This window comes from Lichenostomus cassidix, chromosome 6 (assembly GCF_008360975.1).
Source record: "Lichenostomus cassidix isolate B80296 chromosome 6, HeHo_3.0, whole genome shotgun sequence".
Classification (NCBI taxonomy): Eukaryota; Metazoa; Chordata; class Aves; order Passeriformes; family Meliphagidae; genus Lichenostomus; species Lichenostomus cassidix.
In genome coordinates, this window is record NC_139487.1 from 25,229,478 (window position 1) to 25,241,829 (window position 12,352).

A 12,352-nucleotide genomic window follows, 5' to 3' on the forward strand; every position below is an offset into this window, starting at 1 on the left:
CTTGCGCCCCCTTTTTGCCCCCACAAGTTCCCTGCTTGTGTGATGGATGTTGAGGCAGGAGCAGCCATTTGAAGAGACTGCTTTTCATTGTGGTTTTTAGGAAAAATGTAGACTCACACCCTTTCCCCTTCCAGACTGGTCTGCGAAATATACTTAGGAGATGCTGGGAGGTATCTGAGGGAGAGGGACCACTGATGACCCCCCAGAAGGGGCAATGAGGAGAGTGGTCTTTAGGAGGTGCGGGGCGGATTGTGCATGTGCTTCTCTGCTGGTGACGGAGTTTGGCTTCCCGCACACTCGTCTGCCTTGAAACGAGGGCGGGCTCCGCAGGGATGCTCTCTCCGTCCCGGTGCCGGCTCCTGAAGGAGCTGCTGCCAGCTCCCCCAGGAAGGAGCCCAGGGCACCCCCGCGGATATGCAGACCCATCCCAGTGCTTTGCCGGCTCCCGTGTGTAGCCGCAGCACCGTGTTGCTGTAACTGACTATTTTTTTTTTAAGCAGAGGAGGGGGCTAGTTCTCCGATTGATGCTTGGTGGCTGCTTCTTCCCACCCTCCCAAGCACAAACCTAAGGATTCGGGCTAAAGCTGAAAATTCATTTGGTCTGGGTGCATCAACTTCCAGCTTCTCATAAAGGTTACTTAGGACAAATGCAATCCTTGCCAAAAGAACTTCCGTGTGGTGCTATTTAGTGAAATGCTCAATTATACTGTATTATAGTAATCTTCTGCGCTTTCTTGGATGCAGTAGAGGAAATGAAAAGCCGGGTGTCCTCCATTAACTCTTAGTTGCTGCTGCTGGGAACGTCAGTTCAATTGAACGCTACCACCTGATCACTTTTACAGCCCAGGGCTCCCCTTTTGTATGCTAATGTAGGGCTATTCTGCTGGAGGATTTTGTTAGAAAGCAACATGAACTTTATTTTGTCTATTAAATCTACCTGATGTAAGCACTGGGGCAGAGAGTATAGGCAGAGCAAGCTGATCTTGTGAATTGACAAAATTGGGAGAACAGCAAATTGGATGTGTATGTGTGGGTGGGTGGGTGGGTGTGCAGGTGGTGGATGGCTGGGAATGATCACGAATAAAACTATCACTAAATCAGAGGAGCAAACGAGGCAGTAACTTATTTCTCCTGTGTCTGCCACAGTAATTGAGGGAGAAGCATCCCTTACAGGTGTGTCCAAGCCTGCACATTCTGCAGCTACGACCTAAGGAAGTCAGAAGTTACCAGAAGGAAAAATCTTTTGTGGAGCTGAGCCCAACCTGTTTCACTCAGGTGTAGAGAGCTGTATAGGGCACTGCTTAAAAACAAAGCAGCAAATGAAGCTGGATTTTCAACCCATGTCTCTATTTTCAATCCTTGCGTGAACCAGAGATGTTAAATGGTTTTTCAAGCTGCTGTGATCTGTGTGTGTATCTGCCTGGGCTTGCCAGGTGGGATCTGTTAGGGTCTAAATGCTCCCTTGCAATCTCTTCCTTTCTCCCCTTTGTATCTCTTCGGATATGTAAGAGAAATCCACAGCAATTTCTGTTCCTCTAGGCTGTCTCCTTACAAGGTATAGAAGGCAGGAATATCCTGATTAATAAATAATGTTCAGCTGGCAGGGCTCTCCTCCATGCAAGACACACAAAGGAAGAAGAAAAACCACAATCTTGAAATGTTCCTGGCAGTTGCAGAGCTTCCTAACTATTTTTTGGTTTAGGGACACAGCTAATACCTTTTACAGCAGGGTGTTTCCCTTCATTAAATGCAGCTCGGTTATAGGATGGAAATGCAAGAAGTGCAAATCCAGCAGAAATTGACCCTGTTTGGGCACATTGATAGCAGAGATTATCATTAATGGAAGATTAAATAGATTACATAAAAAAGGATTTGAATTTGTAGGGCATATGAACATTTTTTCTAAGCCTACAGCTGTACTCTCCTGATACATATGAGCATCTCTAAGGATACATGTAAAATTCTTTGAGGCTGCAGTATCCACTGAGGGGAGAGAAAGGAGAAATGCAGTCTTTCTGCTGTGAACTGCTGACATGGTGTGACCCCAAAGCAAGTATCTGTGTCTGCTACTAATAGCTCTCAGTAAGAAAGGGAATTTTTTAAAACAAATTCAGCCTAATTTCCCAGGTTGAGCTTCATGTTCCTTCTGTGCCCGTTGTTCCAGCTGCTATTGAAATGAAAGTCATGGATCCTGTTGTACCTTGTGAATACAAATCTGTCATGATGAATCTCATGCCCCAGCTTTTAAAATAGTGCACGCCCTTGTGTGATCCTCTGGCTTGGCCAGGCACACATGTGGGCAGGAGTCATAGGTTATTTAGCATTTCACAGCTTTTAAGAAAAGAAGCAGCTGTCTTTATTTATAGTGCTTTGTGTTGTAGTTTATTTAATTGTTTTAACATGCTAAAATGGGCTCAGAATAGAACTTAAGAAAATGGAAGGCAAATCAGGAGTTATTTCTCCAGAAAGCCAGATGATTGCCCACCTGAACAGATGTTGGTAAAGCCTTTTCTCTGTGTGTGTATTCATCTGAGGAGATGTTGTGAAATCTCTTCTTTTTTGTGGGTGTGCATAATGACAATAATTCTTGGTTGTGTTTCACTCAAAGTCAAGCTATCTCTTAGCTGTTTTGAAAGTTCTTGATGAAGATCCTTCAGGTTCTGACTAAGCAAAAGCCACTTACTCATCAAATCTCGCTCTGTATCTTGTGCCTGCATGTGTTTTCCATGTCTCGTATGGACTGTGTCTTTTCAGCATAAGCCTCTTCATCCACTGCTCAGTGTAAAAGTCAATCACTGATCTAGAAGGATAGTCCAGCCTGTAGATAAGAAAAATCAACCAACAGACTGGAACATGCCAGTGAGGTTTTGTTTTTAGCAAGTCATTGGTTTCATTTCTAAAGTGTCATGCCCTGATTTTTCCAATATGCATTTTCCATGGTATTCTGGGTTCTTCAGTAATGTTATTATCTTTAAATTGAGATACTGTGCTTATAAGAATTCCTGTGTGAATTCAGCTATGAAATAGCACTGTGGTTTCCCTTGTGTTCATGTGACCAAAGGCTAATGCAGAGAACTGAGGTCAGGCAGGTGGGGCTCAACTAATGCATAGAAACCAAGAAAAGAGATGTTACAGAACACTTAATCAATATATCTTCTGAAGTCCAATTGCAACTTTTTTGTGAGCCTGAGTATACTTTGATTTCCTGCTAAAGATTTTCTGGTCCAGTCGTTTATCCTCGTCATATCTCTGACTGTTTGTTATGCACGGCATGGGTTCAAGTAACAAGCATCTGGCAGATGCACTGTTACCAGCACTGACATTTTGGTAAAAGCTGTTTGTTTTATTTTGCACTGACTCAAATATCTTTTTCACATTAAGGATGACACTTAGATGGAACTGCGGGGTTTTCACCAACTGGAGGGTGTTGTGGGAGGTGCCAAACCGTAGTAAAACCAGACCTACTCTTCCCAGAGCTCTGAAGCGTTCTGCCAGCAAATGACATGGACTGCAAACGCTTCTCTTGATGAGCGTGAGCTGTCATTGAAATCCAGGGAAGCACACGTGACTGTGAAGCATGTGCCTTTGCCAGTAACTGAGATTAATATGCCAGTTATCTATCAATTTTAAATGCTTCAAAAGCTGTTGAATTGGAAAAAAATACTGAGGCAAACAACTGGGAGTTTTAAGAGCATTTGCTTCTTCTTCATTCCCACTTACTGTCTAGTCACATACCTTCAGTCAGGACCACAGACATGATTAGATTTGTGTTTCCCATCTTAAATACTTGTTGACGGGAAGGCTACCATCAAGATAAAAGTAACAAATACAGATTTGCAGCCACATCACTGAAATAAAAGTTATTGTAATTTATTTTATTTTTCATATTTTACTACTATAACTTCCTTCATCTGTTTCAATTAAGAGGGATGACACCGGACATAATTCCATTTTCCATTTTTAATCTTCTTTATAGTTAGGGACTACAGCAGTTATCACTGAATTTGTAAAGAAGTGGAATATTCAAATAAGCCCCACTCAGATATGTACATTGATTCTATTCAGGTATATTTCTTCTCTCTTCCCTTTATTAAAGTGATTGTTGGAATCCTATGACCTAGAAGAGCTTACACAGCACTGGAATGATGAGTGGAAGGGATATGGCTGGAATTATTCCATGCTGATTTTTAACCCTGATGGAAATTCTTCTGGGGACTGTAAAGTTTGTCATTACATTGATTTAACCTGTGATCACTGGTGAAAGCAAAGCCTTGCATTTTATTTGGCATATTTTTTTGCATCTATACAAGGACATTATGTGATATATTATATGTTGACAACAGAATACCATTATTAAATTAAAGTATTGATTCATTGCAAAGGATTATGCTAAAGTAATGTCGATGGTTTATCTAAACCCACAGAAAATGGAAATTAAAAATTAAAGGAAAAGACATGTCTCTATCTACAATATTGTGTCTAGAGTTGCAGTACATTTATCATGTGACTCATTGCTGTGAAACCCCCTGCAAAGCCCAGTAAACACATGGACTGCTGTGGATTTGGCCTTGACTTTCCATTTTATAGCCTATGTGGCTCTCAGGAAGTACCTGAAACATACCAGTGTTTGGTTTTGCTGATTTCTCCTGGGATTTGTTTGGAAACAAGCTGCAGAAGAGAAAGTGCTTAGTAACATCATGTGGGATGACTTGGTCACAAGTACATATAGATAAATTGGTTAGAAGTGGAGACTTACTTGTCTCTGAGCCTGGTGGTTTCTTCTTGAGCTTCTTGGGTTTGAGCACCTGTGCAATACTCCATTTTCAGTGTGCACATGTGCAAGTGATACAAGCATGGATTTGTGCATTTGCACAGTGCTGGTTTTTGAGGAGGATCAGGATCTCAAAGCCTGCAGTAACCCCAGGACCAGTCTTGGCTGCTTTGGTTCTGGTGTTTGTCCTTTCAGTGGGGTTCAGAAGAGAAACCCAGAGGTTTCATTGCAGCTCGTTGGATGGACTGAATGCCAAGCTGAAGTGCTTCTTTTTTAATTTGGAAGTCTCTTTCAAGTTCTGCTGTGTGGAAGGAGTTTGAAGTCACTGTTACTATTAAGCACAAGTACTTTTTTATTACTATTTTGCACTATAAGAGTAGACAAAACACAGGAAAAACAGTTAAATACTTTGTGTTATGGAGATGTTTTCTTCCTGCAAGGGAGTTAGTTCTTGGATATGGTGAGGGCTGGAAGTGTCATTTAATGAGGTGACTGTGCTTGAGAGCAAAACTGGGGCTGTGTTTTCTCATTGCTCAGAACTCAATTTCCAAGCTGGACAGCTCATAAACCTGCTGTCTTTCTTTAACTTCCCCTTCATAGCTAATCTCCATCTACTCCAGGGAGTAAAAGTGCATCTTCATTGGAGGAAAGGAGCTCCCAGTGGGGGTGGAGTGAAGGCACTTCAGTCCTGGACAGCACAGAGGATGAACACTCAGGCAGCTTCTAAGTAGCACAGAGAAAGCAAATGAGCATAGGTGGGCAAGTGCTTTTTGAATGGGTTTCTGCTTTCTATCACACAGGTTTCTGGGGCCCTTGGTAGAATGCCTTCAAGAGGAAAAAATTGAATAAAGCAGCCACAAGGAAAATTAAAATAGCAACTGCACTTTTAAATTTCCATGTCCTTTTCACGGAAGAAATGCCTAATTGGATCAACTCTTCCTGGTGAAATTTGGAGATAGCAGAGAAAAATGCATTAACTAAATGCTATTGCTAGGTGTTTAAATGTTTGTTCCTGAGCTTCATCAATATACTCGATATTACTCTAGTAATATTTAAAAAATATAGATAAAATGATTTTTCCAGTATTCCATATTTTCTGTCCTCTAAGACCAGTATTTTGCATTTCCAAAGCTTTTTTTCTTATGTAGCATTTAAATAGGAGGATTCCATGATTTTCAGGTCTTTTTTACAACACATTATTCCTGACTCCTCCTTTTTTTCTTTTTTTTTTGTTTTGGTGTCGATATGTTGGCTGCTGACTGCAGGAGATAAACTATTCAGCTTCAAAGATAATTCACTTCACATCATGTTGAGCAACTGATTTTTAAGTACAAATTGATTCATGTTTTTTCCTCAGAGTGATTTTATTTTTTTATTTCTGCAAGAGTTAAACATTTGGGGAAAGCTCCAGTAGAATGGAAGAAACTTGCTGTCTAATGGAAACATAACTGGGTAAAAAGAATACCTGAATTCTGTTTTAGTCCTGTAAAATCCACCCAGAAACCTGCAAAGTCTCCTCTTTTTACTTTAACATTTTTTAGTTTGTTAGTTTTTGGGTTTGTGGATTTTCTTTTTTTTTTTTCTTTTTTTTTTTTAATTTGAATTAATCTCTTGGCAATTCTAAGGCCCCTACAGGTGTGTCCCATCTCTTCCCACCACTTGTATTTTCCTCTCATAGGAAAGATGCACATTAGCAGTGCATCTATATTGGCAATGTGGTAGGTGCTCTTTGTAGAAAACTTAATTCGTGTTTTAGTCTGTGTAAAAATTCAGTCCTTTCACAGAGGCATCTTGTAACTCTCATAGTAAAGAATTGAGGAAAAAATATCCCAATAGTATTCTGTGTCGAAGTTGTGCTCTATGAAGTAGTTCATATTCTTCCATTTCTTTATAATGAGATTGCTATAAGGCCAAATGTTGCAAACATTATAGGCCCAGTTTGGGGTGTGGTAGTGACGCATTTTCTCTCTGTAAGTTAGGCATCTGCAGAATCAGGGCCAATTGATGTGAACATCTGTGTGATTAAACGTGTTAGTCTGTCTTAGATTGCAGTGTGAGTGCTTACAAAACATGCCTGTGTAAGTAAATGTACATCAGCTGTTTAAAAGCTGCCAACATTATTGAAATGTGCTTATTGGAACTGAGTTTCCATTAGTACATTTTCTTGTGTGTGTGTTCTTAGCACTGCCTTGAAAAATAAACCATTATCCTGTTTACCCTTTGCCTGAAATGAATTCAGTAGTAAAAATCTTTGTGTTCTGGAGGACTGTAGTTGCTTAGCTGGAGACTGTCACAAGATATGTGGGTCGTGAATCCTTTTACACATCACTTTAAAATTATTTCTTTTCTGATTTTTATTTTTCATTATTCTTGAAAATATTTCTAGTTTTGTAGTTTTTCTCATTGATTATTTTCTCAGCTCCCTATGTGCCAAAGCAGACTTTTCCATGAAGCTTATAGATAGAGAATGCCTTCTAAAACATTAGGAATGGCGAGATGTATTTTAGGATCTAGTTGTTTTCTGAAACCAAAATCATGAAAAAACTTTACATTGTTGTTTTCACAGCATCATTCCTGTTAAAGTTCAAGATTCTAGTTCAGCAGGAGCTGAGCCCTGATTGCTGGCTGTTACCAGACAGAGGGGCTGTAGCACTGTGTAATAGCAAGCCCTAAATTAGTATTAATAGCAAATAGCCTCTTTTCCAGACCTGAGTATTCTCACTGATGTCAGAACCTGTAAAGGAAGCATTGAGATGAGGTGTGTTATTCTCCTGGAAGGGTGTTGGTGGCCTGCTTTTACTGCAATGACAAGTGGTTGACAAGGAACTTAGAAAATGTTCAACCTAGCCTGCATTTGCTGTGCTGCTTCTGAATGTAATCAAGAGTTTAACAAAACCAAGGAATTTCTACCAAAAAGTGTTGCTAACCTGCAAAATCGTGCTGCATTGTGCAAGGCTGATGCTCGCTCATGTCTCCCAGTTCAGTGCATAGGAAAATAGCATTGCCAGTAGTGTGCTCAGGGTGCCTCAGAGCTGTAGCTTCTCAGTGGCTGAGTAATACCATTGTATATTGAAAAAAAAAGTGGGGAATCTTTGTTTCCTCTCCCCTGGTGAATTACAGTACAAGTGGTTAGTGGGTTATCATTACAGTAGTACTAAGCTATCCCAGAAGTTTTGACTTGGAACTGATTGTATAATACTCACTAAAAACAATCTAGCAATTGTCTTCCAAAGGGGTTGCTTTGTTAATGTTTTTTTTTAAGAGTGGCGTTGTGTGGAGAGAAAATTAATTTCCTTGTTCAATCTGTGAGTGAATTCACAAAAGAGAAGCAGGGGTTTTGTTGGGAACCCAGAGATAAGCTGCACTGAAATGGTACGGTGATTTTCCTGCCAGGCTTTGCTGTGCCAGGGTTCAGTGGGCAGTGGGTTCAGGAACTTAACTGAGGGGATTATTCTGATGAGTGTCAGTGCTCCTGATTTAGAAGGGTAGAGGTACTTTTATAATTATTTCATAAGTAGCTAAACCATATTAGTCTTTAGCCTGAAATCTGGCCCAGATACATAATGGTCATAGTGGTAAAAGTTCAATCCCCTCATTTTTAAATTCTTTTTTGAGGGGGTAGTAACTAGAAAGCTTAAATGCAATGCATAAATACATACAGCAATGACTTTTTCCTTAAGCAGATTGTGTTTCTTTTGCTTTTAGATTTCAATCTTTATTACTTATTATAATAGAGCATACAACACATTTCACAGGGTCAGCTGCTTATTTTTAAGCTGTATCTCAGTGTAATGAAGTTGATTGTAATTAGTTTTCATCAACCAAAAAATGTTAGAAAAGTACAGGTTGTAAACTAGAACAATTTATAAATTATAATGACAGGTGAAAGTTATCATTGGTGCTGGTTTTGAGTTTATAATAGACACCCTTTTAAATGCAGTGATTATCTCAAAGCACTGATAGTGAAATGAAGCAGTCTGCTGGTGACTGCAGGAGGTTTTCACAGTGCACATGGGCACAGTTTCTACTCTCTCTGTTAGGAGGTTCTTCTTTGCCTCAACTAATTACCTTCTGAGCTGTGCAGACCTTGCTGCCCATCATCATAAAACCAACAGAGAAAATGCCACATTCCCAGGGTGCCCTGAGTCTCATTTGTGCTGGGGAGGGTGAGCTTGTGGTGTTTGGTGGCTGCTGGCACCTTGCCTCAGAGAGGAAGGGTGGAGGGTGGGCAGCAGGGTGAGGGGTGAGCTCTGCCCAGGCTGGCCTGGTCTGGGGAGACAAAACCTCTGCCTTGCCTCTGCCAGCATTGACTATCCTGCCTTGCTCTCTACAAACACACAGAGGGAAAGAAGTGTTTCTAATACCTTTTCATATCTGGGGCACTTTCTTTATAGAGCCTTACTTAGTCATAAATGAAAAGCATGAATAGTAACTTAATATTTTAAATTGGTTTTAGAAGTATCTGCCTGCTAGGGGATTCTTTCAGGTTTTGGTTCTTGGATGGCTGAATTTTATCTGATATTATGAAGCTGAAATGCTAGTGTGTGAAGTGTTTAAGAGGAGGAGAGTTTGATACTGTAACTGTTATTTTACAGGAGGATGAAGAGATCTCTTGCACCTACTGGATTTCAGTATTTGGTGCACTACCAGGCTTGATTGCACCTTGTGTTTGCATACATTTGGAAAGCTGTCCTCTGTCACCTTGGCAGATGTAGGGGATTTGTAGCCAGCTTTGCTTTGCTGCTGTAAGGTGGATCTATAAATATGAACTGAACACACACAGACTGAGAAGCTACTGAGCTCATTCCTGGTTTGTTTACAGTGCACAGTTTGGAACCATGAGCACATATTTATTTAAATTTTGTGATAATTAAAATACACTTACCCCTGATTTTAACTGGCTACCTGACTAGTCAGTGATGCACCTATAGAAAATAAAGTGTATTGGACAGGCATAGCAATAAAATTCCTTACTAAAGAGATGATGGTGGGTAGTTTTACAGTGAGGATGAGGTATGTTAGGTGATAAAAAGGTTATTAACTCTTGTGAGATGTTTTAATTGCACACTGTGAGAATTTTGGCTGCTTAAAAGCAGTGTGGGTGTATTAGGGAGCTTAGGTTTTTTTTAAATGCTTTTAAGAAGATACTGTAAGATTATATCTAATTAATTAGACACATTACATTTGAATTATTTAATTAGAGATTATTTTTTCAACCATCCCTTAAAATTGTAACACTCAATTTTTTTTTGCATTTTTAATCCTGTTTATGAATGCAATCTATATTGCAGAATAGACTCCTTGACTTTCTTCCTAACAGATACTACTTAACAATAAATTTCCTATATTTTTGTGTCGTGAAGTAGAATTATAATCTGAGGAACTCATGTAACTGAATATTCGGTGGGAGCTGGTCAGCACTTCAGTAAGAATCGCAGCAAGAAGCAGGATAGACCACAGACAAGCATTAGATTGAATGTTTTGCATGAGAACTCTTCATTAAGAAGTATTTGGAGTCCAAACATAGTGAATTTCTTCTAATTATCACCAGATTTTGCTTCAACCCTTCATTGGCAAAGAGGTAATTAAAAGCTTCTAAGTTCAGTTCAACTGCATGAATAGAGGTTGGGATAATCGAAACATAAATAAAGCAAATCAGGAAGATATTAAATTAAATATATGTGAGATGCAATTTCAGTAGCTGTTATGGAAGATCAGTTGACATAAAAAATCCCCAGCAAACCCAAAATCCCGGATGTAATAGCAGAGAGTCAACAGCATTTCACCTTTTTGATAGTTACTTTGTGTAATGATTTCATCCGTTACATAACAAAGGAACTTTTCCCACTAGGTGCAGAAAAGGCAAGTCTTGTAGTGTGTGGGTGGAGATCCTTCTTTTAAGGAGTGCTCAGGAGTGAATAAACGCTGTGCTCTGCCTGCTCTGGAGCTCTGCCCTTGCCTGGTACAGCTGGACACAATCATCTTGACTTTCCCCTTCCACCTGGAAAAGAGTGACTTTGGCAGTGTAGAGCTGTTCTCATGGTCAGCTGCTGTAGAGTGACTTCTTTTTCACTGCTTTAGCTTGCTTCTTGTTCTGGTATTGATCCCAAAAAGTTGTTAAAACCTCAATGAAAGTAAAAGATCCAGGACTATTGGTTACTGGAAGTTAGGAGACCAGGAGTGGTCCCTTCCTTTTCCTCAAGCTCAGATTTTCTTATTTGTGAAATAAAGATATGGTGAAGAGGTACAGATGAGAAGTGAGGTATGTGTTAATGAATATTCAAAAAATAATAAGGAAATATAGTTCACAAGTCTTGTTTTAAATTTCAGAAAGTACCTGATATCCTTGATTGTTCTGTTGCTTGAGTATCTGGTCATTTCTGATAATTCTGACAGTGAAATCTATTGGACTTAAATACTAAAGAGGAAGGGACAGAAGTTTTTATTTTTTGGGGTGATTTAAAAATATATTTCCAATAATAGCCAAGATCTGTCCCCAGATGACGGGCTGTACCTGACAGGAGGGCAGGGCTGGCTGTGAGACACCCTAGCAAGCCAGTTACTCTAGTTAGTAATTCTTTATTTTTGTCCTGCAGTGAGTTGAATCAGGTCTGAATTTAGGACACTCATTAGGCCAAAGCCTGCCATTATGACAACCTCATTTAAATCTTTTTAGCTCAAATTTATAATCACTTGTCACTGGGAATTTTAGTAACTACTCTGTTTTATGTTACTGTCTTGTTATATTTTAGAACCAAAGTGTTATTGTTGCCATATCTCACATCAAAGGAAGAAACACTTTCAGTATGGTGTAGTCTTCTATAGATAGAGTCAAAATGCTCTCTGAGTAGGTGGGATCCTAATCCAAATCCAAACCCAATGAGATAAGTGAGAAAAAGTGGGCTCTAGCTAACATTTAAAATAAACAGTTACAAAGGAGTGACTTGCTTAGCCTAGTCTGTTGTTCTGCATTTGCTCATAGTTGACTTTCATGAAGTGTAACTATGTTGATCTCTTAAGAAAAAAAAATCTAACAATAAAAAAGCATTTATTAGAGGGAATCTCAGATGGATAATGAGATGTTTTATGGGAGAGGTATTGTAGTAGATCAACCAATACAGCTGGAGAAAAATTGGCAAATGTTTTTTTCTGTGTCTCTGGTGAAGGGATGTAACTTTTCACTTCCCAACTTCCAACAATAGGATTCCAGTATCAACAAAGTTTGAGTTGCTCGTTACTTTATTTTTTTTTTTAATTAGCTGAAATGTTTTTCATAACTTGAAATGTTATTAGCTTTCAAATGTAAATAGCAAATGCAAATGTAGAGCCTTTAAAGTAGTTTATTTGCTTATTCACCCTGCTGTTAGGTTTGGGGTTTAAAAACAATGTCTGTTGAAGAGAAGCTTACTAGTGATGGGCAAGAAACTATTTATGCTCTTAAAGTGCTCATAAAGTGCTCATATATTCAGTATTTTGGAGAAAGGTTTTGTATCATTAATTATTACTGAGGATAAATGTTGTATAAATACCTAGATGTAGGACCCCAACACACATGTTTGCATTGAAGACTCACTCATTATG

General features: G+C 39.3%; 1 protein-coding gene across 3 annotated transcripts in view; it reads left to right on the forward strand.

Annotated features, from left to right (window-relative positions):
* NRG3 (neuregulin 3) overlaps positions 1 to 12,352 on the forward strand; it is a 341,403-nt gene that overhangs the window by 1,973 nt on the left and 327,078 nt on the right. The window lies entirely within an intron of this gene.